Here is a 27,296-nt window from a genome sequence, read left to right as displayed (position 1 = left end):
TGAGCTCCCCATCCAGCCCCCCTTCATTTCTTTTTGGAAAAGGGCAGGCTTCCCAAGGATATCAATAAAACATATCATATCAAGTTGCAGTAAGACTAGGCACCTCTCCTCATTTTATGGCTAGACAAGGCAAACCAGTATGAGGGTCAGAGAAAGCCCCTGTTCCCACTATTAGGAGTCTCACAAGAAGAGCAAGCTAAATGACTGTGATATATATGCAGAGGGTCTAGGTCAGTCCCATGCAGGCTCCCTGGTTGTCAGCTTATTCTCTGTGAGCCCCTGTGAGTCCACATTAGTTTATTCTGTGGGTTTTCTTGTGATGTCCTTGACCCCTTTGGTTCCTACAATTCTTCCTCTGTGTCTTCTGCAGGATTCCCCCAGGTCTGCCTATTGTTTGGCTGTGAGTCTCTGCATTTATTTCCATCAGTTGCTGGACAAAGGCTCTCTGATGATAATTGGGCTGGAGTATGGCAGAATATCAGTAGGCATCATTGCATTGGAATTTTTGTTTTGCCAGTCATGTTTGGGTCTAAAAAGGAATATTTCTTGACATCATAATGGCCATCTCTGACAAACATGTACCTAATATTGTATTAAATGAGGGGAGACTCAAAGCTTTTCATGTAAATAAGGAAAGAGACAAGGGTGTCCATGTTCCCACCCTTATTCAAAACAATGCTTAAAATCTCAGCTAGAACAAGAGAAGGAAATAAAAAGTTTATACATAGTAAAGGTGGATATGAAGGTACCCTGTTTTGTGCATGACATATACAGAGTAGGCCAGAACCCATCCTGAAACCTCCTGGTCTCATTAAGGTGGGAAGCAATTCAAATACTTGGGGGGAAATGTCAAGTCTGTAAGTATATTCTTACTTTTTGTGGACAGAAAAAAAAACAAATCTATACAGTACTAGAATAAATAATTACAATTAGAATGGTAACAAAAACAGCTAATTGAGAAGCCAACTGTACTTTTTTATAGTATCAACTTCCAAATTGATGAATTTATTTATTGACAAAGCATATACTTTTTATGCAGCTATGCTTATAGTAAAATGGTTAAATTGAGTTGTTTGAAAATAGATGCTACATCACATACTATTTAAAATCTGCCCTTGGGAATTGTCAAAGACCCAGCAGGTAGTTATTAACTAGTCCTTATGTTGAAATATATATATATATATATATATATATATATATATATATATATATCCACCCCAGTTAATCAAAATATGTCTTTTAATAATTGTCTCCTCAACCTCCTAAACACATCCCCTGATAACCACCCTTGTGTTCTGTTTCTATGTGCTCAACTTGCTTGGGTTTTACTTGTGAGATCATACGATATCTTTTTGTGTGTGTGCCTGATTTATTGCACCTGATAGAATATCCTTGAAGGTAAACCAAGTTGTCAGAGATAACAAGATTCCCTTTGATTTTTTTTAAGAACAAAAAATATCCCATTGTATTTATAATTTTAACCATTGTGCTTGCTAGTGTTGTGTCAAGTTGACACAAACTAGAGTCACCAGAGAAGATAGAATCTCAATTGAGAAAATGTTTGCATAAGATTATGCTGCAGGCAAGCCTGCTGAGCATTTTATTAACTAGCTATTGGTGAAGGTAATCCAGCCCATTGTGGGTGGGGCCACCCCTTGGGATAGTGGCCCTAGGTTCTAAATGAAAGCAGTCTGAGCAAGCCATGAGGACCAAACCAGTAAGTATAACCCCTCTATGGGTTCTTCATCAGCTCCTGCCTCCTGGTTACTGCCCTGCCTAACTTTTTATCCTAACTTCCTTCAGTGATGAACAGTGATATGAAGGCATAAACTAACTAAATCCTTCCCCCAATTTTTTTTCTTCCCCCAATTGTGATGTGTTTCATCACACATAGGTCATGTTGTTTCATCACAACAGTATTAATATTAACAAAAATAGCCATGAGCAGTTATGATAATTGAATATATATATATATACATATATATCTATATATGCAGCATTGCAAATAATACTGTAATGCTGTGAGGCAATGGTGTGTACCCTATCACTTGTATTTTAAATAGATGTTGATTGGCCAGTAGGCAAGCAGGAAGTATAGGCTGATGTGGGAGTGTCATATATCAATCTGTTGATTTCATTGGTTAAGCAATAAAGAAACTGCTTGGCCCTGATAGGTTAAAACATAGGTGAGAGGAGTAAACAGAACAGAATGCAGGGAGGAAGAGGAAGTGAGCTCAGACTCAACAGCTCTGCTCTCTGGAGCAGAGACGCCATGCTCCCCTCTCCCGGGCAGATGTGATAGCTCTGCTCTCTGAGGCATAGGCGATGAAGCCCCGACCCAGGATGGATGTAGGCTAGAATCTTCCCAGTAAGCACACCTAGCAGTGCTACACAGATGATTAGAAATGGGCTAAATTAATATGTGAAAATTAGCCTAGAAGAGGCTAGATAGAAATGGGCCAAGCAGTGCTTGAAAGAATACAGTGTCCGTGTAGTTATTTCGGGTATAAAGCTAGCCGTGTAGGCGGACGGGTGGCAGGGACACAGCCCCGCTGCTCATATTACAACAATAGGCAGGGTGACCAGGCAGGAAGTGGAGGCGGGAGCAATGAGAATTCTGGGAAGAGGGAAGTTTTAGTCTGCAGTCCCCATCCAGACAGAGAGGAAGCCAGGCACAGAGCAAGCAGGATGTGACTGCCTCGCCAAAAAAGGTACCAAGCCATGTGGCTAGCACAGACAATAATTATGGGCTAATATAAGTTATAAGAGTTAATAAGAAGCCTGAGATAATAGGCCAATCAGTTTATAATTAATGCAGACCTCTATGTGATTTCTTTAGGACTTAACGACTGCGGAAACCAGACAGGACAGAAACTTCAGTCAACATTGCAACGTTGAATAAAGTACAAATATATCCTTGATACATTAACTTCCTGTGGATAGGTACTAAGTAGTAGGATTACTGCAACATACATCACTTCTATATTTAATTTATTTTGAAAAGTGTCATATTGTTTTCCAAAAATGGATGTGCACTTTACATTCCAACTAAGTACTTGCAAGGTTTTTCCTTTCTGTACACTCTTACCGATGATTAACATTCATATTATTGATGAAGACAACTCTGATATCATTAGGTGATACTTCATGTTAATTTATTCCCCTACCGATTAATAAAATCACACTTTTACATGTCTGTTGACCATTGTACTTTCTTTGATGAATGTTAATTTAGATAATATGCTCATTTTCTGCTTAGATAATTTGACTTCTTGATACTGAATTAGTTATTCATTCTAACTACTGTTATGGTTTGAATATGTCTTTTCAAAGACTTATGAATAAAATGTGTATTTACTAGCTGGTGCCCCTGTTTTAGGAGGTACTGAAAAACCTTAAAAGGTGGGACCAACAGGTTTTTAATGAAAAAGTAAACAAATATTAACTTCTTTAGTTAAAAAAAAACAGTATTTCAGACCTGTAGGGAGATGTAGATTTGTATGTGTGTGTGAATGAATAAATGTTTCCATCTAATTATTAATCTTGATAAATTATAGCATAAGAAATTCACAAGCATTAATCTGTTCTTATGAAAATTATTATAAATCTTTCAAAGGCATTCCCTTATAATTCTATGACCTTTTTTTTTTTTTAAGGAATTGATCCTTTATAAAGAGAGGCTAGGGTCCATGTTTTGCTGTGGCTGAACAGGGATTAAGGTATTAATTTAGCACATGAAAATATTCATTGAGGACTGTGAAAACAGATATGTAAAAATGCCCTATGACATTTAGGGTGTTAAGGAAATATCAATAAGAAATATCAACATCTGCCTTTCTGGGATGTTTAATGTGTAAAAGCAAGCAAAGCATACCATTTGAATGACCAAATTTGCAACCACATGATAGAGTGTGTCTTTCTCACTTTTTATAAAGTGGACAAAATAAACACGTTCTTCTGCTGGATCTGAAATCCAAATGGCTTTATGAGTCAGTTGGTGATCATGTTCTGTTGGTCTTGCAAGTCCTAACCAAACGTCATCAAATAGCTATGGGGACTATCCAGCCACAAGTTTCTCTTCCTCCTAGATTGTGTAAGTTAGAATCCTAGACCAAGTTGAATTTGCATTACCTACAAAATTTATTTTAAATTGATATTTAAATGACCTCACACAAAATCCCTAAAGTAAAACAAAATACCACAAGAATTTTACTGCTTTCTCCTCCTCAATTCTCTCAGAGTATAGTTTGGAATTAAGCTATTTTAGCTAGAATTGTATACTCAATTTAAAAGTATTAGGTGGTCTCATTTTCATCACTGAAACATAATAATGTTATTAAACACCATATTATGATGCAGTTATTTAGTTCTTCGTTTCTATGTTGTTTTTCATCCAGATTCAACTTCTATTTTCTTTCTCTTCCATCTTAACCACAAACCACAATAAATAAAAATACAAAATATTTCTAAACAGATCCTATATTTTCCTGATTCTGACTGGTTCCTATCTGAAGTTTATCTTCAGGGTTCTCTTTAAAGAATATACACGTTCATAAAGGCTTAATGTGACTTGTAGCCATCTCTGTGAACCTCTTCCTCTTTTCATCCTTCTACCAAGAATACCCTCTCAGTATCATGCAGATATATGTATTACATATTACGATGTATTACCTTGTATCTCAGTTCCTACTCAATACAGTGATGGGAAGCTGAAGCACACTTTAAAGTCTAAAGAGTACTCACATCATGTCCCTTGGAGCACCCAACACATCCCAGACACAGAGTATGAATTCTAAAGCTAAAACATTTGTTATATTAATAGATGTCTATTTTTTTAATCACTGGTTTCTTGTTAACAAAATACGTTTTTAAAAAGTTTGACTATAGAATGATGAAATAGAGTCTAATAATTATCTACCACAACATTTTCCTTAGAGTTCATATCTGTGAATATATTTAAATAGACTTTGTATATGTTAAGCATGTTTACTTTGAAAATTTATTAATAATTAAAGAGGTTATGAAAAACATTTCTGGTAAGTAGCAAACTGTAATTTGTATCAGTGTAATAAGATGAAAAGATTAAGATTAAAAACACAATAGATCTCATTTCTGTAAGAAAATGAGCTATGGAACGCAAAAAATAAGATGAAGTAACGTTTCCACAAAGGTGGAAGTGAGTCACAAATAGGAGGCAGCCAACGCTCTCTTCCTCCCCGGCCACTATCGGCTAGATCGTCCCCATCAAAGTCTTCCCACTGACATGCATCACCAGCAATGGGTGGAGAGGGTACAGACCATGGGAAAGCACCCATAGGCAGATAAAGTGGTGTGGGGAACAGGTGGAGCATGTGGTAGTGCTTAAAGATTCCGCTGGAGGGCAGGAATTTTAGGAAAGAAATGTATAGTGTTTCATTTAAGAGATAATTACTCCTCTTTTCTCTCTAACATGGCTCAAAAAGATGAGTCCTGCTTCCTATTAGTGGTCCCACCTTCCTGGGGAGTAGCCCCTTAACCTGGTGATTAACAGACCCAACTGGAATGGTTCTTTTATTTTGGGTAGGTTTGCTGTTAAGTCTCTGCTCATACCAGAGATTTTAACCTTTTGACCAGAATATAGCAAAAAATAATTTTCCCTTACGATAGGCTTTTTCAACTGTTGTTTTATTCACCCCATTTTAAGAGACAATTCTAAAATCATTTAGGAGATGGGCTGAAATTAGAAACTAGATATTCTCATCTTGAAAATCTAGAGATCCAATTCCTGAGCAGCTTACCAGAGGAATCATGTCTGGACTGGCGTAACCCCATCCTCATGTATAAGCCTGAGTTGGACTGCAGTAGCCCCACACTTGAGTATAAGCTTTACAATCATGCTCATTGAGAAACCAGTGCTCTATCTGGCATTCCTGACAAGAGACTGTCTTTGAACATTTCTAGAACCACCGCATTTGGGGTTCCAGCCCTGGGCCAATACTCCAGTTTCTAACTCCAGGTCTTACCATTTTCCTTTCTGGAAAGGAAACCTTAACTACCATTATGGAATTGGGGCAATGATCACTCTGACTCCTTTGAGCTAAATGGGGGCACAAAGTATGTCCAGCTGATTCCAGCGGACGAATCTTAAAAGACTTCAGGCGTGCATCAGCGGTCCGCCTTCTCTTACAGTCAGTTGTGGGGAGGAAGAGAGGTTTTTCACTGGCACCATGACAGATATATGAGGGGGGACAAAAGAGAAGTGTTATTAGCACTGCAAGGCCTAGGCAGGGAACCAGGAAAAATACAGATAGGATATTTTCGAGTACTCCAAGGAAATCTAATAGAATCTCTTGATGGGTTCACTGGGTTCCTCCTCATTTGACCTCCAAGGATGGACTAAAGATGTATTGAACCCAGTGTCTGTCATCAGGCACTCTGATAGCTAATGGGGTGCCTAGAAACACAGCAGGTAGTCCCTTCCAGATGGCTTCTAGAAAGGCTAGAGAAGAAATTTAACCATCATTAGATGTTAAAGTTAAAACAATAGTGAGCCTGTTTTTCTCAGCTGCCAGTAGGTGTTGCAGCGTTGAACTGAGCCAAGGCCATGATGTTCTATATCTGGGCAGCATTTTCCTTATCAAGAAGAAAGGTCTTACCAAGAAACAGCTGTCTAAACATCTTATACGAATTTAAGTCTAAAGTATGAGGAGTGTAATCCCTTAAACTATTAAAAAGAAAAGCAAACCAAACAGTTTAATTTGGGGGTTACACTGCCCAATGGGTGTTTAAAACAGGCAGGTAGCCACAGTTAATCTTTTGTTTTATTGTTGAGACTCTGGTCCTCAGCCATCAGCTGGTCTTGGGAGAAGTCTCAGGCTCCTTCCATTTCCAGTTCCTTGGCCTAAGAGAAAATTTCAATTATTGGTCCAAAATTTCTTTTAAACATTTAGTCAAATACAATAAAAGTCTTAAATACAGTTATAAGGGGTTCTTTTAACTGTAAAATTAAAACCAACTTTAGTAGACGTGGACATGGTACACAAAGGGGTGGGTTTTCTTTGCCAATGTAGTAATCCAAGCATTTAAGAAGAGAAGCAACTCCAAAAGAGGAAACTAAAGCCTAAAGGGGGCAATATACTAATTAATAAAAATATACTAAAAGTACAAAGTATGAATAGTTATAGAAAGCATGAATGCTATCATTAGACCCAGGCTTCTCAATACAAACAACAGCAAAAACTGAACAAAATTATAAAATTCCAAATAATCTCAGCTCCTGAGTTGCAGGTGGTCCTGAAGTGGAGGTGATCCTAACTTACAACTTAGTGGTCTTTCCCAGTAACCCACTTCATCATGTTTTGCATTAGGAGTACCGTCTGAAGAAACTGCTGCTACAGAATGCAGAACGGAAGAGAAAGGGCTGCTTTCTTCTTTCCTCTCCTCATCCTTCAGGTCTATAATCAGAAAAAGCCTGGGGGAACCTGATCAGTAGGAGAGGAACCCAAGGTAGTACCAAAACGCAGATGAAATGAGTCACAGGCAATGAATAGTCACTTCTCTATCTGGCATTGGGAAAATAACAACGTGAGTTCTTCTGAGCTATACCATCAAGACATCCCCTCCCTTTCTACTAATGTCCCTATACCCATTTTCAAGTCAACATTGCTATCCATACATTCACCAGGTCCCCACTGCCTTCAATCCATGTGTGAGTGCTACTCCAGAAAAAGGTTTCCATAAAGAGCATCCTCATCATTTTATGATGACCCTCTAGGGCTTGTTGGCCAGGAAAGTCCCACATATATTGCTGCACAGCAGGGTTGTCTTCTGGCAGACACAGTTCAAGCATTTACAAAGCCTGGCTGCAAATAGCAAAATATTCCTCTATAGCAAAGAGCTGGGTCATGGAGCAGGGTGCCTGCCATCTTCTGGCTCTCCCTGAAAAGTCGCTGCTGAAGTGTGGTCAGGCAGGATGCAATTGACCTTGCGACTCTATTTACCTTCAGTGATTGCAGGGAACTCATTTTGATACTCCAAAATGTTTCCAGAGCTTGAAGCATCTCAAGTGAGATTGACTGAAGCATGAGCAGTCCCCTGAGAGTAGGAAGCAACCTTGATCCTCTCTACACAGTCCTTTCCTAGCAGTAACCAAACTCTGCCTTTTGCTCCCAACCCTATTGACCACTTGGCTGGGAGTTCTGCCCCACCTAGTGAAAATCAAGTAGTAGATGGATTTCCAACAATTCCCTCAACGGGACACTCTTCCCTTTTTCCCCTCTTGTCAAGGTTGAGGCCAATGCTTCCCTTTGCAACTACTGATCATGGGGTGCCTTTGGAGCCTACCATCCTGTTCAGCCCAAGACCTTATCCATACCCTACTTCCTATGATGAACACTGTGAAGCCACTGAAAATGAAAAGACCTCCTTGTCATTTACGTAATGTTCAAGGGAACATGACCTCACTCCTACCACCTAGTTTAATGGGGCAGTAACAGAAGAGTTCTACAGAAGCTTCTGGGGGTGTAGATAAGTTCTGTGAAGAATGTAGAAAAGATAACAGAGGTACCAAGCCCTGAAAACCAGCCACAAGGTATGTTTGAACCTGTATCCTGAGAGCCTAGCCAGGTCCCTTCCACATCACATCAGAAGAAGAGTGCCTCCTGCCTCCAATTTGCCGTATCAGGAGCCATTCCCTGGGCAGCCAAGTCAGAGTCCTTCCCAGTCAGAGGCCACCCCAGACAAAGCCCTTCTAAACAGAGGTCATCCCAGATTCCTTGGCATCCAGAGCCCTACAAAGCTAGAGGTCACCTCAGCCAGATTTATGTCCATATAGATGCCCCTTTCAGTCAGATCTCATTCATTCAGAGCCCACCTTAGCCAGAGATCAACCCAACTAAAGCTGACCCCAGCCAGAGATCACCCCAGCCAGAGCAGTTCACAGCTTGATCCTGGCAGCTCTTTGGATATATTATCCCTCCAACAAACATCCCCTGAAAAAACAACATGGTAATACATTGTTATCAATAGTCACAATTTATCTCAATGTACCCAAGCTCCTCTGATGTCTGCATTTTCTCTAATGTATGCAGCAATGCCACTTCTCAAGACGTACTTCTCCTGCCATGTTACAGCTTGGATGCTTCAATTAAAACTTTCAAACATCTGTGCTGTTATCCGCAAATCAACGTTTTAACAAAGCTGCTACATTTCTCTATGTTCTTGTTCGTTTGTGGAACATTCTGATCTATAACCCTCTTTTCCAAGTCCTCATAAAAACTGTGCAAAGTTTCCTTCTCTTAATGAATTTTTGAGGTTGTTTCTTTTATTTCTGTCAGCTTCTCCTTTATAAAAAGTTAATGTGACGTCACTAAATATAAAAACTTCAGAATTTCTTTCCTCTCATGGCGAGTGGTCCCTGTTCTCACTTTTTCCAGATTTTTCTGTTTTAGAAAGAAAAAAAGCTTCATGTCTGGTTAAGTAGTTGATCTTTTCCATTTTATTTCTTTAAACTTTTTCTATGACATTAATGTTCATATATGACTTAAATTATATTTTTGATGTATTTTATCTGTTAATATTAATGCCTCGAGATTTATCAGATATTTCTGAATTTTGTTTTCTATGTGTTGCCTTTACCCTGTGCCTTGAATATATTTTACTTAGAAAATGCAAATGCCATCCCTCTCCTTACAAATGATAATGAGTAGCTGTTAGCACCATCCCCTAAGAGAAAACCCTCCAGGCAAGCCTAAGGGGCATCTATCTATAGGTTAAGTAAGTCGAGGTAGGAGTACATGCTCTGAGTTTCACCATCGCCATTCTGTGTCCTCCTGAACTGAATTCTGAAAGGAAAAAACCCAGCGAACAACAATGTTCACCTCTTTCTTCCTTTTGACTATGGATGAAATGAGACCAGCCACACCACATGCCTGCTGCCATCACTAGCTGTAACAGACTGAACCTTCAAACTGTGAACCAAAATGAAACCACCCTTCCCCGCATTGCGGGGAAGTATTTTGTCAAAGTTTGGAGAGAAGAATCAATACAGAAAGTTGACCATCCTCCATGAATCAGACACTTGACTTGGTTGAGTATGTTACTAGTTTCAAAGATATGTACAAACTTCCTGTTTTGAGTTCCTGAGCCACATTCCCAATTGAAACCATAAATTGCTAAAGTCTACATCTTAAAACTATCAGTGAACAACCCAAAGTCACATGCAGAAGTATTCAAAATTGTTATTTTTATCTCATCGGGAAACTCCCACCATTAATCATGTGTGTAAACATACTGATGAACAAAACTGTGGTTTAACATTGAACTCATTTGTCGGGGAAAGATGTGTGCTTAAAAAGAAAAGGAGAAAGGAGGGCCTGGGGTGATGGCCCAGTGCACAAAACACTTGCTAGACAAGTTTGAGGGCCTGAATTTGAGTCCCAGAATCAAGATAAAGTAGGACAAGGACGTGAGTGTCCGTAATCCCAGCGTCGCTAGTGATGGAAGTTGGAGACAGGAAAATTCCCTGAAGCCTGCTGGTCAGCTAGACTGCCTTACAAGACAGTGAACTACAGTTACCATCATCACAGCACACACACATGCACACACACATACAGAGAAAGAGAGAGAGAGAGAGAGAGAGAGAGAAATAGAGAGAGAGAAATAGAGAGAGAGAAATAGAGAGAGAGAAATAGAGAGAGAGAAAGAGAGGATCAAAAAAAAAAAGAACAAAACACTGATGTAGCGAGTGACATTTGCAGCTTAGAAATGTCCTCTATGATCCTCCCTAAAGTCATGCACACATCTTGTTATACTTAAAAATGATTCCCGCGGTGGGTTGGCGTGAAGTGGAAAAGAACCCGGTTCGGGAGTCGGCACCAATTGTTATTCTTAAAAAACGATTCCCGCGGTGGCGGAGCCCTGCCATGAGAAAGCGGCTACAGTAGGGCACGCTTCCTTGGCCCACGGTGGTGGCAGGTAACAGACACGTAAACACAAGAAATAGCCATAAGTATTTATTAAGAAAGAGGGAGAAAGAAAGGCAGAGAAAAGAGATAAAAGGAGAGAGGAGAGATAAAAGAAGAGAGAGACAGAGAAAACGCGTTCACACGCCAAGGAAGCAGAAAGAGAGAGAGGGTCCCAAGATGGCGATGGGCTGGTCAGAGGTTATGGGAGTGGGCGTGGCTAGGGTAGGGACCGAAAGAATAACATATCTAATGTCTTTTCTCATAAGACCCTTTTATGTAATTCTGATGCTTTAAGCATGACCTTTTCTTACTCCTAAAATAGATAGATTGACAGTCACAATGTTAAGCAATGTAATTGTTTGCCAAAAACTGTAAGGTTCCTTAGGAACAAATAAATAAATAAATCTAATTACTTACTGAACAAAAAAGGTCCTTGTGAATTAGATATTTCCAAGTAAATGTGACTTCTCAAATGCAAACTAGGGCTCTTGTGTTTCAATTCGTGGGCCTGGAGTCAGTGAGCCTGCCCAGCTCCAACATGAAAACCCAGCGGTGAAGATGATTGCTTTCTGTCTCTCCAGGTGAGAAGGTAGGAAATCAGTCAGCAATGAAACCAAAGGCTACACAGGTTGAACAATTAAAGGTTCCATACATGAGGTGAGGACACAGAACAAACTCTGAAGACTGGAGCGAGCTATGGACCCAGGAGTCTGGGCTTCTAGGAGCACAGTAGAAGCTGCAGGGTCCAGTGCTAGTGAAATACCAATACAAGAGAGCCTTGGTACTGTGGGGCGTTTTCCTGCCTGTGAAGCATCAGGCAACTGAGTGTGATTTGTGGTCTAATGAAAATCCCTTTAAAAGTTTTTTTAAAAATCATATTCTAGCAAAGGAGAGAAAATGCAATTGTATAAATTGTATAAAGAACCTAAATAAAAAAATCATAAAATGCAGAAACCATTAGGAGAGAAAAACAGAAGCAAAGATTAACGGTCAAGTGATGGTTAATTTTGGTTATCGACTTGACTGGATACTAGACCTGGATGGAGGTTGATGATCCTTGGTCTTCCCACAGGGCAGAGAACCCTGATTGCTCTTCGGGCTGAGGAGGGAAGGGGACTTGATTGGGGGAGAGGGAGGGGAATGGGAGGTGGTGGCGGGGGAGGAGGCAGAAATCTTTAATAAATAAATAAATAAATCACTCCAAGGTCAGTGACATTTATCACTTTTTTCACTTGATTAGAGTCTATTAAATCAGTTTTAAAAATTAAAAATTGCCAATAATAGTTTTATTGTAGTAAGTGAAACTTAGCAATTTATTGTCTCATAGTTGAACTAAATTTTTAACTTCTGTTTTCTTATGGTGGAGAAAGGACGCCCTGTTAAGAACATTTTTCCAATAGGAGGTGTAAGATCGGGGTTTAAATCCTGGGAGAGGGGGAAGGGATACTTTTCCATTTTCCTTTCCTGTCATTCATTCCTATAAGTAGCCCCCAGAATTGCATTCTTACTCTCTGTGAGGCAATTTCTTTTGAAGCAATACCAGAATTAATTTTATACCTTCAGCTTTTAATATTTCCCTTGGGAGACCCAGAGCAGCTGAGACTGTATTTTCAGAGTTCTCGTCAAAGGATAAAGGCTTCCCTTGACTCTCAGATAATATCTGTCGAGAAGCTTTTTGCCCTTCTCTCCTGTTGCCAGGCTTTGGGTCTTTTCTTCACCCTTTCTTTTCTCTGCTCTAGCCCAAGATCCCTGCTGTCCTAATATGACTGTCTCTTGACTTTTCAGCATTCTTTGGTTATATAGTTACTATCTACAATGCTAAGTTCATAAATCAATCTCTGCTCAATAAATTAATGGGGCTTCTATTTCTAGACTAGATCCAGACAGTTACAACATGGATTGCAGACTCATAAAATTTTTGATCGTGTGTCACATTTCTGGGATTAAACAGTAGCTAGCTTTCCAAAGATCAGTGGAGAACACACTAAGCCTTGACTGGAGACTGTCTTCATTTTTGTTCATGAGCTTTCTCTCTATTTTTCCAATTTAGCACCATATGACTTTTTAAAGGCTCTGTCTGAAACTGGTGTCTCCATATGGACATGGCACGTGGATGTGAATAAACCAAATGGAGGGGAGTAGAGACTTTCCTGCCTCACCTCTTCAGCACCGTCACTACTTTGTAGTTTTCTGGGTGTTGAACTGAGCCCCATAGACGGTGCCCAGCACCGAGAGTGAGCATTTGATTAGGAGAGTGCTGCCTCTGAGCTAAAGATTTGGGCTGTATTTTTAAATTAATATACATATATGCTGTTACACATTTCAAAGGATAGCCACTATTAACTGTAACTAGATTTAGACAGAATGATAGAAATATAAATTCAGTAAAACTTTGTATGCTGTTTCAGTCTATTAAAATAATTCTAAAATTATTTTCAAAGCTTAGAATCTCATGATGTTTAGTAATGTGCTAATTTTTCTTGTTTCTTTACTCTCTTTAACAAATCCATGCAAATCGATAATTGTGTTACTGAAATTTTGTACATTTCAAGTTCCTTCTAATTTTTCCATGAATTGAAATAGGGCAAAGTAGTCAGTAACGTTTGAAACCTTATTTTCCTGTTGACACTTCTTGATATAACTTGCTTTTGACTCTTGGTGAAATATCTTGAACTCTTTAGAGATTGTTTCCCTATTTTCAAATAAATTTATTCCAGCAAATTATCTAAGATGTGGTTGAAAAGATTCAATATATAATTGATTATATAAGAATACAAAAATTGCTTTGAATACAGAAGGAAATATTTTTAACTATTGTCATAATCATGATGAATTCAAATTATATTTTAGTAGTCCATATTTGAAGACCTTCCCAGAAAGAATAAATATGGCATGAATGTTCATTATCTAAAGAATTATCTCAAAATTGAAAATATGCAATTATGCATCACTTAATGAAAAATATTTCTAAGAAACTTGTCTTCAGGTGATTTTGATATTGTGTGAGCATGATGGAGTGCACTGACACAAACTAAATATCACTATCATCTTGTTACTAGGTTATAGACTCGTAAGAGCATTGTCTTATAAGGACTTTGTCATTACTGTGTGGCACATGACTATATAAATAATGTTTAATTGTTTACCATGTTTATTGGAGTTCAATTTCTGTAGTAATTACTGCTAACACTAGTTTATCTATGCTTTTCTTCTATTAGTAAAAATGGTATCCAGTACCTAGGCAGCATTAACAAGTCAAAATAATCATTCTCTTTGATATTTTCCATAACATGTTTTTTTGTTAAATGAAACTAATAGATAACATGAACTATGATTTCTGACATATTAAGGCCAACCAATGAAATCTGATTCTGGATATAATGATAATTACTTGGTTTTTAGAAACATGGTATTTTAGATAACTTTGAATCAAGTAAAATCGTCCTGTGGATTCTGGTGTGTTGTTGGCATGGTTAACATAACTATAAACATAACAGTTGCATGGACACAAAAATAGGAGCTGAGTTCTGGTTTGAATGACATCACAGTCACTCATTGAGAGCATGTGGAAATGTGGGGAAATGTTCATCTCTAAGGTAAACAAACAAGAAAAAGAGAACAGAGAGGAATTTTCAGGAAGATGGGAAGAACCCAGCAATAAAAAGTATAAAGCTCGTTTAAGAACTCTTGTAAGGAGGCTGCTTGTTTGTCCCAGCTGCCCAGAACTGAAATAATCACACAGAAACCATATTAATTAAATCACTGCTTGGCCCATTAGCCCTAGCTTCTTATTGGTTGACTCATACATATTAATTTAACCCATTTCTATTAATCTGTGTATAGCCACGTAACTGTGACTTACCTGATAAAGTTCCGCCTGGCTCTGGTGGGGCTACATGGCTTCTCTTGACGCCGCCTCCTTTTTCCCAGCATTCAGCTTAGTTTCCCATGCCTAGCTCTGTTCTCCTATAGCTCTCTGCTATAGGCCCAAAGAAGTTCCTTAGTTACCAATGGTAATCACAGCATACAGAGGGAAATCCCACATCAAAGAACAAGAAAGGAATGGTAATTGGAGTATTACGGTTAAGCCTTAATTCATGCTTAGTGGACAGAAGTGTCCTTTATTTTTCTTACAAGAATTTAAGTGTGGGGGGGTGGGGAAGTGGTATGTGGATGTGTGTCAGCTTCTCTGTGCAAAGGTCAGAGGACAACTTCTGAGAGTCAGTTCTGTCGTTACACCACATTGATTTCAGGAATTGAACTCTGGTGTCAGGCTTGGTGGCAAGCAAGTACCCTTACCACTTACACTACCTCACAGGCACCCAATTTTAATTTTTTTTTAGTTATATAGAACTATTGTTGTCATAAACTGATACTGTAATTATTATTGAAAAATTCTTAAAATTTTAAGTTTTAAAACTATTGGCCTTAAAGAGAAAACTCAAGCAAACTCCAACCATTCATTGTCTGTACCCAAGAGGGTTGGCAGTCATTTACAAATGCCTTTCAAGGTTTCTATTGATGTGAGGAGAAACCATAGCCACAGCAACTCTTAGAAAGAAAAACATTTTATTGGAGGGTGACTTGCAGTTGCAGAGGTTTAGTCTGTGACAGTTGTGGTAGGAAGCATGACAGAAACATGCAGTGTGCAGGCAGGCATGGTGCTAGAGAAGGAGCTGAGAGTTCTACATCTGGATCAGCACGCCACAGGAAGAGTTCTGCAAGCCACTAAGCAGGCTTGAGCTTCTGAGACCTCAAAGCCTGCCTCCAGAAACCCACTTCCTCCATCAAGGCCACACCCACTCCAGCACGGCCACGTCTCTTAAGATTGCCACTCCTATGAGCCTATGCAAACATTTTCATTCAGACTACCACAGCATGTTAACAATAGAGTCACCAGTTATTCAGAGGTTTGGCATTTTGAAGAAAATGTAAATGTTCTACAATTTTATCTGCCTCTGGCAAAGTGTAGCTCTCACTTCTTTTTTTGTCATTTTTTATTGATTTTTATCAAGCTCTACATTTTTCTCTTCTCCCTTCCCTGCCTCTTCCACTTCTTAAATAATTGCTTTTGTAAACACTCCTTTGGACGGCCATTTATAAAATGCATAGAGATGGCACACAGATGTATACTGCACATACCTGCAGACTTACTACCATCATGACAGCCTATCAACACCGCAGAATTGCTATTGTCATGACAACCTATCAACAGTGTGAACAGCTCTACAACATGCAGAGACAGATTCTAAAATTTACCCTTTGGTGCTCTAAATTTCAAGGTTATTTCATAAATACTTAAAATTGTATATTCCTTCATTAAGGGTATTTTTGAAAATTGTTGTACCGTCAAGCTATAACTATTATTCTTTATATGAGCTGTGAATTTGGTGAAGAGAACTTATTTTGAAAAGTGAATTTGTAGCTGTGTAAGACGTTACTTCAAAATATTTTATTGTGTTAAATTCACAAAACAAGAAGCCAGGCATGGTGGTGCACACCTTTAATTTTGGCACTCTAGAGGCAGAAGCAGGCAGATCTCTATACATTCAAGTCAGCCTGGTCTACAAAGAAAGTTCTAGGCCCCCAGGGCTATACATAAAACTCTATATCTAAAGACAAACAAATAATAGACTTCACACATGACATACATTTTACTTTACCCCATTGTAGCTGTAGAATTCAGTGATTTGAATATACTAACAATGGCTTAAAATCATCAACACTCTCCATTCCAAACTTTTTGTCATCTAACTAAACCTTCACTAAACAATGACTTCTTTTCCCAGAGCTCCAGTCTGTGCAATCTTGAGTCTATCCCATCTCCATAAATCTGATTGTTCTATACTCCTCATATAAAAATAATGATCTAAAAGTTGCTTTTCTTCAAACAAAACATTTTTAAGGTTCATCAATATTATAGTATATATCAAAGTTTCATTACATTTCAGGGATAAGCAAAATTCTATTGTGTAAATTTTACATTTTGCTTTTCTAGTAATCTGTCAATAATCTTTTTTTACCTTTGGATTATTATAAATACTATTGTTGTGAACAGTGATGTACTAATATCTAAGTTTTTGCTTTCAGTTTCTGTGGATATATATGATAGTTTGCCATAATATGATATTTTTGAGATATTGTATCCTCCCTTATATGGTGATTACATTTAAGATTACATTTAAATTTTATTGATACGTACATATTTAAGGAAGCTTCTACAGTAGAAAAAAACATGAAAGAAGAAATGAACTAAAAAACAGAGTGTAGATACCACTGTGAAAAATGAAACTTTCAGAAAAAAAAAATCAAAATTGCTTTGACCATGTACTAGGAGGGAGGGTGGTTTGGATAGGTATGGCCCCCATAGGCTCATGTGTTTGAATGTTTAACCCATAGGGAATGGCACTATTAGAAACTGTGGCCTTGTTGGAGTAGGTGTGGTCTTGTTGGAGGAAGTGTGTCACTGTGAAGATGGGCTTTGAGGTTTTATATATGCTTAACATATATGGTAAAGAGATGCTTCAGTGGTTAAAGAAATTGGTTGCTCCTCCAGAGGACCCAAGTTTGATTCCCAGAACCCANATTCAAGTTACACCCAGTGCCATAGCCTCTCCCTACTCCCATGTATCGAGATGTAGACTTCTCAGTTCCTTCTCTAGCTCCACATCTGCCTGTTTCTAATACTGTCACAATTCCCACCATGATAATAATGGACTAAACAACTGAAATTGTAAGCCAGCCCTAGTTAAGTGCTATCCAAACCACTATGCAAACAAAACCCCAGTACCAGGAAGGGGTTAAATCTTTTTGAGTCTTTGGTCCAAGAGGTTACCTAGACCTCCTCAAAGGTTACAGGATATTGCCTATACTATTGGTTATTTTCCACAACCCAATGGTAAGCCCCTATGCTGAAGACATCATGTGCTTATGTCATCAAAATTGGAGAAATAAAGCTGGAACTCAATTAGAAGCTTCAGACATAATTATCATAGCACTGGAAGGTACTATACTTGTGACTGAAGAGGGAAGGAATTCATCAATCTAACCAAGCTATGAATCATGAAAACTATAAGAGAACCTGCCCGCAAGATATACTGATACAACAGTGGCACAAATACATGAGCGAAACCAACCACTTTTGTTGGATTTAAGACTCACTCCATAAGACAGAGTCCATATCAGATGCTGTTAATAAGACCAAGAACCTGAGGCTAGAAAGGTCACCATGGGACTTTGGGAAAGACCTACTACAATTACAAAATATGTAACATATTTTGATACCCATAGATCAATATATTTCTCAGCCTCATTAGAGAGCTACTTTTTCATGACACATTTGAGTTGATAAAGGAATTCTTGAAAGATATATCTGAAAAGATTTTGGCAGACAAGAGGACCAGTTGAGGAAGCAGAAAACACTAAGAATAGCATGAAAATTACTTACTAACTTTGCCACCATGTTCCATTTACCAGATTTACTCCTTTGTTATACAATAAATTAATAATACCTAAAGATGACAATGTTGTATCTTAGCTATCCCTATATTTCCCAGTCTCTATGGTAGTGGCCTTCAGATAGTAGGTGCTAAGATTGTGTTGAAATCCAAAATTGAATTTATTTACTGAATTAGAAACTAAGGTCTTATTAGCTGTTTATTTTGTGTAAATAAATTTTTAATAATTAATTACAAACATCTCTGATGGAGATAGTTTATTGTTATAACATTTTAAGTAAATTTTAGTATCTCTAAAGACATAGGCATGTAGTAATCTTAAGGAACATTGTGTTTAATTTATAGCCAACTCTTTAGTGTCTCTGAAAATGCCACCATAATATAAAGTTTTAGTTAGAGATATATGTGGCTGAACTATGCAAATAAGTTAATAGTTTATAAGGACTAATAACTAATAACTAATAAAGAAAATGGTTCCATATTTTATGTTGACAATCCCTCAAAGACATAAATTGCTCTTTTCTGTATCAAATATAAAATCATACTAAACTACATACTTTCTGTGTTATATAAACTCCTCAGAACATGTATACTTTCTGTGATGATAAAATTGAAATCATTCTTATTTTCCTCATGTTTTTTATTATTCTCATACTGTTTTGTACTGTTTTAGTTACTATTGAAGCTGTTTAACAGTGAAAATAATGCTATCATAGTATTTGTTTTATAACAAAGAAAAGAAATATTTCTTAGCCTGTGTAGCATTGGTAGGGTTTAGTTTTTAAAATCTTTGTTGCTTAGCAGCTTTTGAAATAAATTTTAGTCTCATTCATCTGATGGAAGTTTTTCCATTGTTTATAAACACAAAGGCAGTAGAATATACAATGACATTCCATTTTTAACAAGAAATTCTAGGCATATTTTTGATACAGCAATGAGATACAGTAAGACATGGACTTTAGCATTGAAAAAGGCTTTGCCAAACTCTAAGCACCAGCTAAGTGGGTCCTTGGGTCCTCACAAACAAGAACACTCCATTCACCAGCAGAGTTGTTGAAGAAATACTGTGAGCATGTCTTTCACTGACTCACTTGAAAGTGCAGTGTGATAACTCCATCCTGGTAGATGTGATCAAGAATAGACAGATTGTATGATGGTGGAGCATCTGCTCTAAAACAATTTCAGAATGGGGTTCTCTATTATATGTATCTCTCTGCCTCTTGGAGCATCTGAAAGAGTAGTGCATCAGAAAGTACACAGAAGAAACCCCATCTCCATTCTTTTGAAAAGACAGACCACCCTCCAATTGCTTTCTCATACTCAAAACCTGGTCGTGAAAATAAGCTAATGATATAGATTCCACACAGTTTCAGATGTAACACTATTATCCTTAAATAGCATTTTTACCAATTCCTTCAAAATTCATACTTGTATACAATACATTTTGAACATATCCACTTCCTACCCTTTAATTTTTAGATACCACTGAGTCCAACTGTGCTGCTCCTATATACATAGAGGGCATCCACTGGAACATGATTGTTCTACAGAGGAACACATTCCTGAAGAAAAGACTGACTCTCCTTTCACTAGTAGCCATAAACTGTCAATCACTCCTTACCCATAAGATCATTTCTCCTCCATACAGAATCTTGATTAACTTGAACTTGTAAAGGTCTTATGGAGGCAACCACAGCTGTGTGAGGTCATGAGAACAGCATTCCTACCATGCGCCAAAGCCACTGTTTTGCCCTAGTAGTCCCTGACCTCTGCCCCTTAGAATTTGTCCACTCCATCTTCCAAGAATCTTCCTAATCTGGTAGGAGGGCGATGTCCTCATTAAAATCATTATTGATGTTATGAAATGTCATGGCCAAAGCAAGTTGGTGAAGAAAGGGTTTATTTCCAGCTTAGACTTCTAGATAACAGTCCTTCACTTAGGGAAGTCAGGGCAGGAATTCAAACAAGACAAGAATCTGGAGGCAGAAGCTAATACAGAGGCCATGAATAATTGCTTATTACTAGCTTGCTTGTTTCTCATGGCTTGCTCAACTTGCTTTCTTATAGAACTGTGGTCATGGGCTGGAGAGATGGCTCAGCGGTTAAGAGCACTGGCTGCTCTTCCAGAGGTCCTGAGTTCAATTCCCAGCAACCACATGGTGGCTCACAACCATCTGTAATGAGATCTGGTGCCCTCTTCTGATGTGCAGGCATGCATGGAAGGAATGCTGTATACATAATAAATAAATCTTTAAAAAAAAAAAAAAAAGAACTGTGGTCATCTACCCAGGCATTGTATCACCCATAATGGGCTGACCCCTCCCCCATCATCAATAAGTAAGGAACTGCTCTACATGCTTGGCTATAGCAGATCTTATGAAGTCATGTTATCAGTTGAGGTTTTCATCTTTTAGATGACCCTAGCCTGTGTCAAGTTGACATAAAATCAGCCAGCATAGTGAGTGATATAGAAATTCCATTTATTACTGAGTATTCCATAGTCTCTTATTCTCTGCACTTTGGTAAGTTGTAAATTTCTGTGTTAATTTCCATCCACTGCACAAAGAAGGTTCTTTGTTGAGAACTGCAAGCTTCATTAATTTGTAGGTAAAAATGTCTTTAGAGAGAAAGTTGACATTTTCTTCATTTAGCAAAATTATAGTGTATTCATGTCCAGGGCTTATGATATCCCAAGCTATGAGTTAATTGTCAGATTTATGGTTTCAGACAAGCATGTTTGTCTTAAGGAATGAGCCTTAAATTCAGGAATAAAGAGACTGATTGCCTTCATGGCATTTATACCACTATTGCACACATAGGTATATCTTTCCAAAACCAGTCTTTATTTTGGCTGACAGCATTCATAGCTTGATATAACTACCAATGGCATTTCTCTCTCAGCAGCCTATATACCCCTTTCTGATACTATGAAAGCTAGCCACCAAGATGAAAGCTCCTGGGTCAGTGCTAGCTTATTTTCCCCAAATTGTATGACCAGAGTGTGTGATGGCTTCAGCAATAGGGTCTTACCCTAGTTCATGGTAGGCAACCAACAGCAATGACAGTAACTTGCATTTTTTCTGGGTAACTTTCAGAAACCCTTAGCTAAAAACACAAGTATAGGTATCCTGAACCTGGCACTGAGCTTTTTTATTTGGCAACAATTGTCTTCTGGGAACAGTGTTCTTTCCTGTGTATAATAAAGTAAAATTGAATGCATGTGTATGTGTGTGATATACATATATTATAAAATAATAGAATAAAAAGTTAAAAGGCTTCCATATGCTCTTTTCAAATATCCTTAATGCTAATTTTTCCTCTTCCACCTCCTTCTTTACCTTACCATTCCATTTTTTCCTTTCCCACATATACCTCTCTCTCATTATCCTCTATCCCTTGCATCTATCTCCCATCTCACAGTTATCTCCCTTCTCCTCCTTATCCTGTGTGTTCTACTATCCTACCTCTCTTAAGATCTTTCTTCACTCTGAATTCAGACACTCTTTTCTAGTTTCCTGGCTTCTACAGCGACTCCACGTTAGACAGACAAAACTAAAGACTATGCTAAAATCCACATAAAAGTAAAAACATGTGGCATCTGTCTTTCTGGGTCTGAGTTAGTTTACTTAGAATAAATTGTTCAAGTTCCATTTATTTAACAGAAATCTTTTATAATTTTGTCTTAGTTTTGTGGAATAAAATTCCTTCATGTAAATGTAGCATATTCTTATTATCTGTCCATCGGTTGATGAACAATTGCTCTGTTTCCACCTGTTATGAAAGCACTTGTGTCTCTGTAATACATATAGTAGAGTTCCATCAAAAATGTCTAGGATTTTAAAAAATAATTCGATGATATATAAGGACATATATAATGATAGACTATTTTCATGATAGATCATATTTTTACAGTGGCTTAAGATGAAGAGTGTAGGCAGAGACTGCTCGTTTGCATCCCACACACCCAGTGAAGTTCTGGTTGGCAGTTGGTGTCTTTCACCTTCGGCAGCAACATGGCATCTCTCTGACTCCACCTACTTTCTCTCTACATACCTATTTTCCAGATTTCCATATCAGATTTCCTGCCTAGGTTTACTCCACTAAGTCATGGCAAAGGTACCTTTACCACCAGCTCTGAGACCACCAGTTGGGAGCGGCACTCACTACCTCAACTCTGGAAAGCAGATGGCCCATGCTGCCACGAAGTCACTTGCAGCATGTTGCCCACAAACCCCATTTAACTTCTCAGCCTCCAGGAAGAGGCAGAGTTATCTGTATAACTAGCATGAACTAGGAAGCTTTCTTAAAGGAGCCGCACAGTTTTTGCTGCTACTCTTGAGTCAGGAAGCCTTATCTCAAAGGAATAGTGCCTCTGCTCACTTCTAACAGACAGAGCCCACATGAGAAAATGCTTTTTACCATGAAGCTGTGCTTAACTCTGTTCTTTCATGTCTATTAACAATAATGAGATGAACATATCATTAAATATATGTCTAAACTTGTAGGATGTATGGTTCCTAAAGTAATCCCCAAATTAATATGACCTCTGTGGTTTTGATGGGTCCAGGTACAGACATCAATGGGAAGAAACTCTGGTGAGGAGTATTGATAACATAAGAGCACTGTGTATATATGTGTAGGTATGTAGGCTGTCAGGGGACTTTCATAACCTCCTCTTATCTTTACTGCAGACCCAAAACAACTCAAGATTAGTAAATACTTTAGAAAACAGTGTCTAATGACAAGGGGAAACTCACACTCTGTGCTTTGTATTATCCTAGGTAAAATCACATCATGGCCCAGAACACAAATGTATTCCTAGTACTGTTATACTTTACTTGGTTGAATCTACTGTTGCCTAGCACCAATGACACACTAGAATTTTGTCAAATGGCTTCCATTTCTTCCTCTCTCCAGTCCTCCAGACACCAGCAAATTTTCATAAGTAGTTACATTTATCAGGGACAAAACACGCATACATTAAACACACACACGATGGGTGAGATTGAGATTTAATCTATTCAGTCAATATTCATTTTTCAAATCTCATCTTGACTGCCTATCCAGATATATTAAGTCCCCTAAGATTACTTATAGGACTCTGCACATCGCTATAGTCACTTCAAATTCAATAGCTTCTTCAACCTTCATGTTCCTTGAGTTATAAGTCATGATTCGTCCATATGGAAATATTGTTCTTCTTCCTTTTCTTCCATTTGGGTGAGAGAACTTCATTCTGTGCCCAAGGTGTGGGACAAGGGCTCTGGAATTGTATTTCTTAGCTTGCTGCCCGGCTTCTACCTCCTAATAGTTATGAAATATGATGATAGGGTATTATTTAACTTCTGCATATTATTATTAGAGAATAACAATGGCATCTTTGTAATTACACAGTAAATACTTTTTAGATGAAACTAAGAAGTTCAGCCCAGTTCCAATAGTGCTTTGATTCCTTCACAAGTCATTTTCTGTTCCATCTTTTGACCAGTTTTGCCATTATGAAAAACAAGTTAAAATTTAGCATTTTGTTTTATTATCTAATTGTGTAGAAAATTCTAAGGAATGTAAGCCCTTCTAAGACCTTGACTTTAGTTTGCTACAGTCCCGGAGGTTTTTAGGTTTATATTCATGATTAAACATTTTCAGAACCCTATTTTTAGTCAACTGCATTGGTATTTCCTACAAATGGTATTCTGTACCAATTGAAACCAGCACAAAAAGGAAAAGGAAACAAAGTCTATGACATTTAGCACTGAGTGCCAAGCTTGCTTGTCATTGGTAAACAGAGACTCTTTTTGTTAATTTCTGTACCCAGAAACTGTGACCTTTGCCTGTTACTCACTGGTGGCTTTAGGCTTACATTGTTTGTATGATTCCTTCCTGAACATTCCTCCTTTTTTGTTTTCCCTTTATTTTTCACTTAAAAAAATCATTTTATTCTTATCTAGAAAGGAAGATAACCTATGTCTTCTCGCTTTTTATTGATATCCATGATAAGTATCTAGCAGAAATCTAAATTAGCTCAAAACTCCCAACTCTGACAATTCATTCTAGAAAATATTTTCCTCCTGTTCTTTCTTTGTAAAGCAGCTAAACTGAAGGAAGACATTACAGAAAAATCCCAGCTTCTTAACTGCTAAACTTATTTTACTATGTAACCATCAGTTGTAATCAGGCAGGTCTGGCATGACTGTCAAGTTTATTCATTTCTTACATATCGTAGTGGCATTTTTCTTCCATTTCCAATGGTACTCAAGATCCGACATTTAACCCAAATACAGTCAGTCTTCATTGTTTGGGGAAATTACACCTAACAAGTCACCTACTTTCCAAAATCTTTATTTAGCTCCAAAATAATATCTCAATATTAATGTACTCATTAGTAGACAGTATGCATGATAAAGTAGGGGAAAATTGAAGCCTTCTACCATACATTCCAACTGAGGCTGAGGAAGGCCTTGCTTTGTCTATCTATTTTTACCTCTCTTCCACAAATAGGCAGATCTCAGTACCATTCTACTTAGTGCCACACTGTCCCCACTGTTTGATCTCCTTGGTTACTTTTCTGTTTAACAAGCACCCAAACATAGTGCTGAAGCCCTGCCTAGTGTTATGAAGAAAGGATGTCTGTGCTGTGACTACGGAAATATACACATGGCCATTATCAAGAAACCAAATGGCAACAAAGGCAACAATGTACAAAACAAAAGGATGTAGCCAAAGAGAAGCCTTTACACTGTTAGTGGAAATGTAAGGTGGTTCAGTCATCAAAGAAATCATGTAAATATGTCTCACAAAATGTAAAAATAGAACTGCCGGATGACTCAGATGCAAAAGATAAAAAGCATGCAAAAGACTCTGTATCTTCATAATGGTGGAAACAATGCTCAACTAGATATTGTTTGCCACCAAGTAAAACACGCAGCATCAGGAATGGGTTTTATGTTTTAGGGTAGTTGGACAAAAAGGTAATTAATTGGTGCTTTGTTTTGTGTTCTACCTGCATTCTGATTCTTTATAAATTTAACATTCTATATTTCTGTATTTTATTTAGCCACAGAGTATTGCATGCTTTGACCCTCCATTAATTTTCATACTCCTCACACCATCTTGATGTTGTGGATCAAATGTTTTCTTCCAGATGTGTGAGGATACAGGAGAGAGATGACTTTCCCATAGTTGGCCATCTGCCAGGATTTCTAACTCTTCACATGATAACTGATTTTAAGTCTCCATTTTTGAATTTTAACTTCAAGTGTAAGAAAATATTAAACACACTAGTGAATATATCTAGGGATTCTTGTCCATCCCATGTTTTCCAGCCACAAGGCATTTCAGGTTCCCAATGATTCCATATGAATACATACTATGTAAAGAAGGTAGACAGATGCCAAACCTCTGTCTGCAGAGACAACTTTTTCAGGAAGAGGAAACAGAAATAGAGCTTGCTAAAACGATTTCCAGGCATGGAAATCTAAAGAGTTCTGTTTAAATTTGTCTTCTGGATAACAGAAATCACTGTATAATATTTAAAGGGAAAATACAGGCTTTAAATAACACTTTGCGTGCAGACTATAGAAAATGGAACAACTTCTGGGTGTCCAGGAAGGATACATAATATCCTTCAGTCATTCAGACTTCTGTCCTCCACAGAAAAAGCTTTCCTATCCCAAGGCCATAAATCAAGGATTTCCCTCTTTTTAAAAATAGTCTTGTAAAGCTCATGTTTCCCCATAACTATGTAGTAGTGAGCAAAGGAGCTGTCAGCTAGCAGAATGAAACATATGTAACATATGTACAGTTTCTTTATTATACAAAAACTCATTTAATTTCTGCCTCATCATCAGTCCACTTCTAAAGACAAAAATCTCACAGCTGAAGCCCACTTCTCTTTTCACTCTTTCTCTAAAAATTTATAGTGGAAAAAAAACCTTATCTTTCCATTTGATGGTATGTATAGTAAATTAAAGAAAGAATGATCCTTAAAGCCATCTCTATGAGGACTTGAGAGATGGCTCAGTAGTTAAGAATACATCTTCCAGAGAACCCAAGTTTGGTTCCTGATACCCATATCAAACAGCACCTGCTTCTCCAGGAGACTCGATGCCCTCCTCTGGCATCCACATGCACCCACACACCCTGATGTGGGAGTTATTTCTTTCTGATCTGTTGCTTTTATTGGTTAATTAATAGAGAAACTGCCTAGGCCCATTTGATAGGCCAGCCCTTAGGTGGGTGGAGTAAACAGAACAGAATGCTGGGAAAAAGAAAGCTGAGTCAGTGAGTCGCCATGATTCTCCCACTCCAGACAGACGCAGGTTAAGATCTTCCCTGGTAAACCACCTAGTGGGCTACACAGATTACTAGAAATGGGTTAGATCAATATGTAAGAGCTAGCCAATAAGAGGCTGGAACTAATGGGCCAGGCAGTGTTTAAAAGAATACAGTTTCCGTGTGATTATTTTGGGGCACAAGCCATGCGGGCGGCCGGGTGCTGGGGACGCAGCCCCACCACTCCCTTAACAACACCCCGACACATACATAAAGAAAAATAAAGTAAAATACCTCCAAAATCACCTCTATGCTATTTTTATTATCTCTACTGCTACCAAAAGAGGAATTAAGTCAAAAAATCTATTAAATTTACTTAAAACTTAGTTTAAAATAAATTTGATTTTTTTTACTTTTCCAATAACCCCTTTAAAAGTATTTTTGTTAAATCTTTCAGAATTTCATATGTTGTACTTTGATAACATTTACCCTCATTTGCAATCTCCTCCAAAAACCACTGTCTCCCATTCCATACCTATCTAACTTGTGATCTTATCCTTTGTTTTTTCAATCCATTGAGTCCCATGAGTGCTACCTATTACTCTCTGGTATGTGGCCATTCTCG

The sequence above is a fragment of the Alexandromys fortis genome, unplaced genomic scaffold, assembly GCF_014885135.2.
Source record: "Alexandromys fortis isolate MF-2015 unplaced genomic scaffold, M_Fortis_MF-2015_v1.1 scaffold_22, whole genome shotgun sequence".
Classification (NCBI taxonomy): domain Eukaryota; kingdom Metazoa; phylum Chordata; class Mammalia; order Rodentia; family Cricetidae; genus Alexandromys; species Alexandromys fortis.
This window is presented reverse-complemented; position numbering follows the sequence as displayed.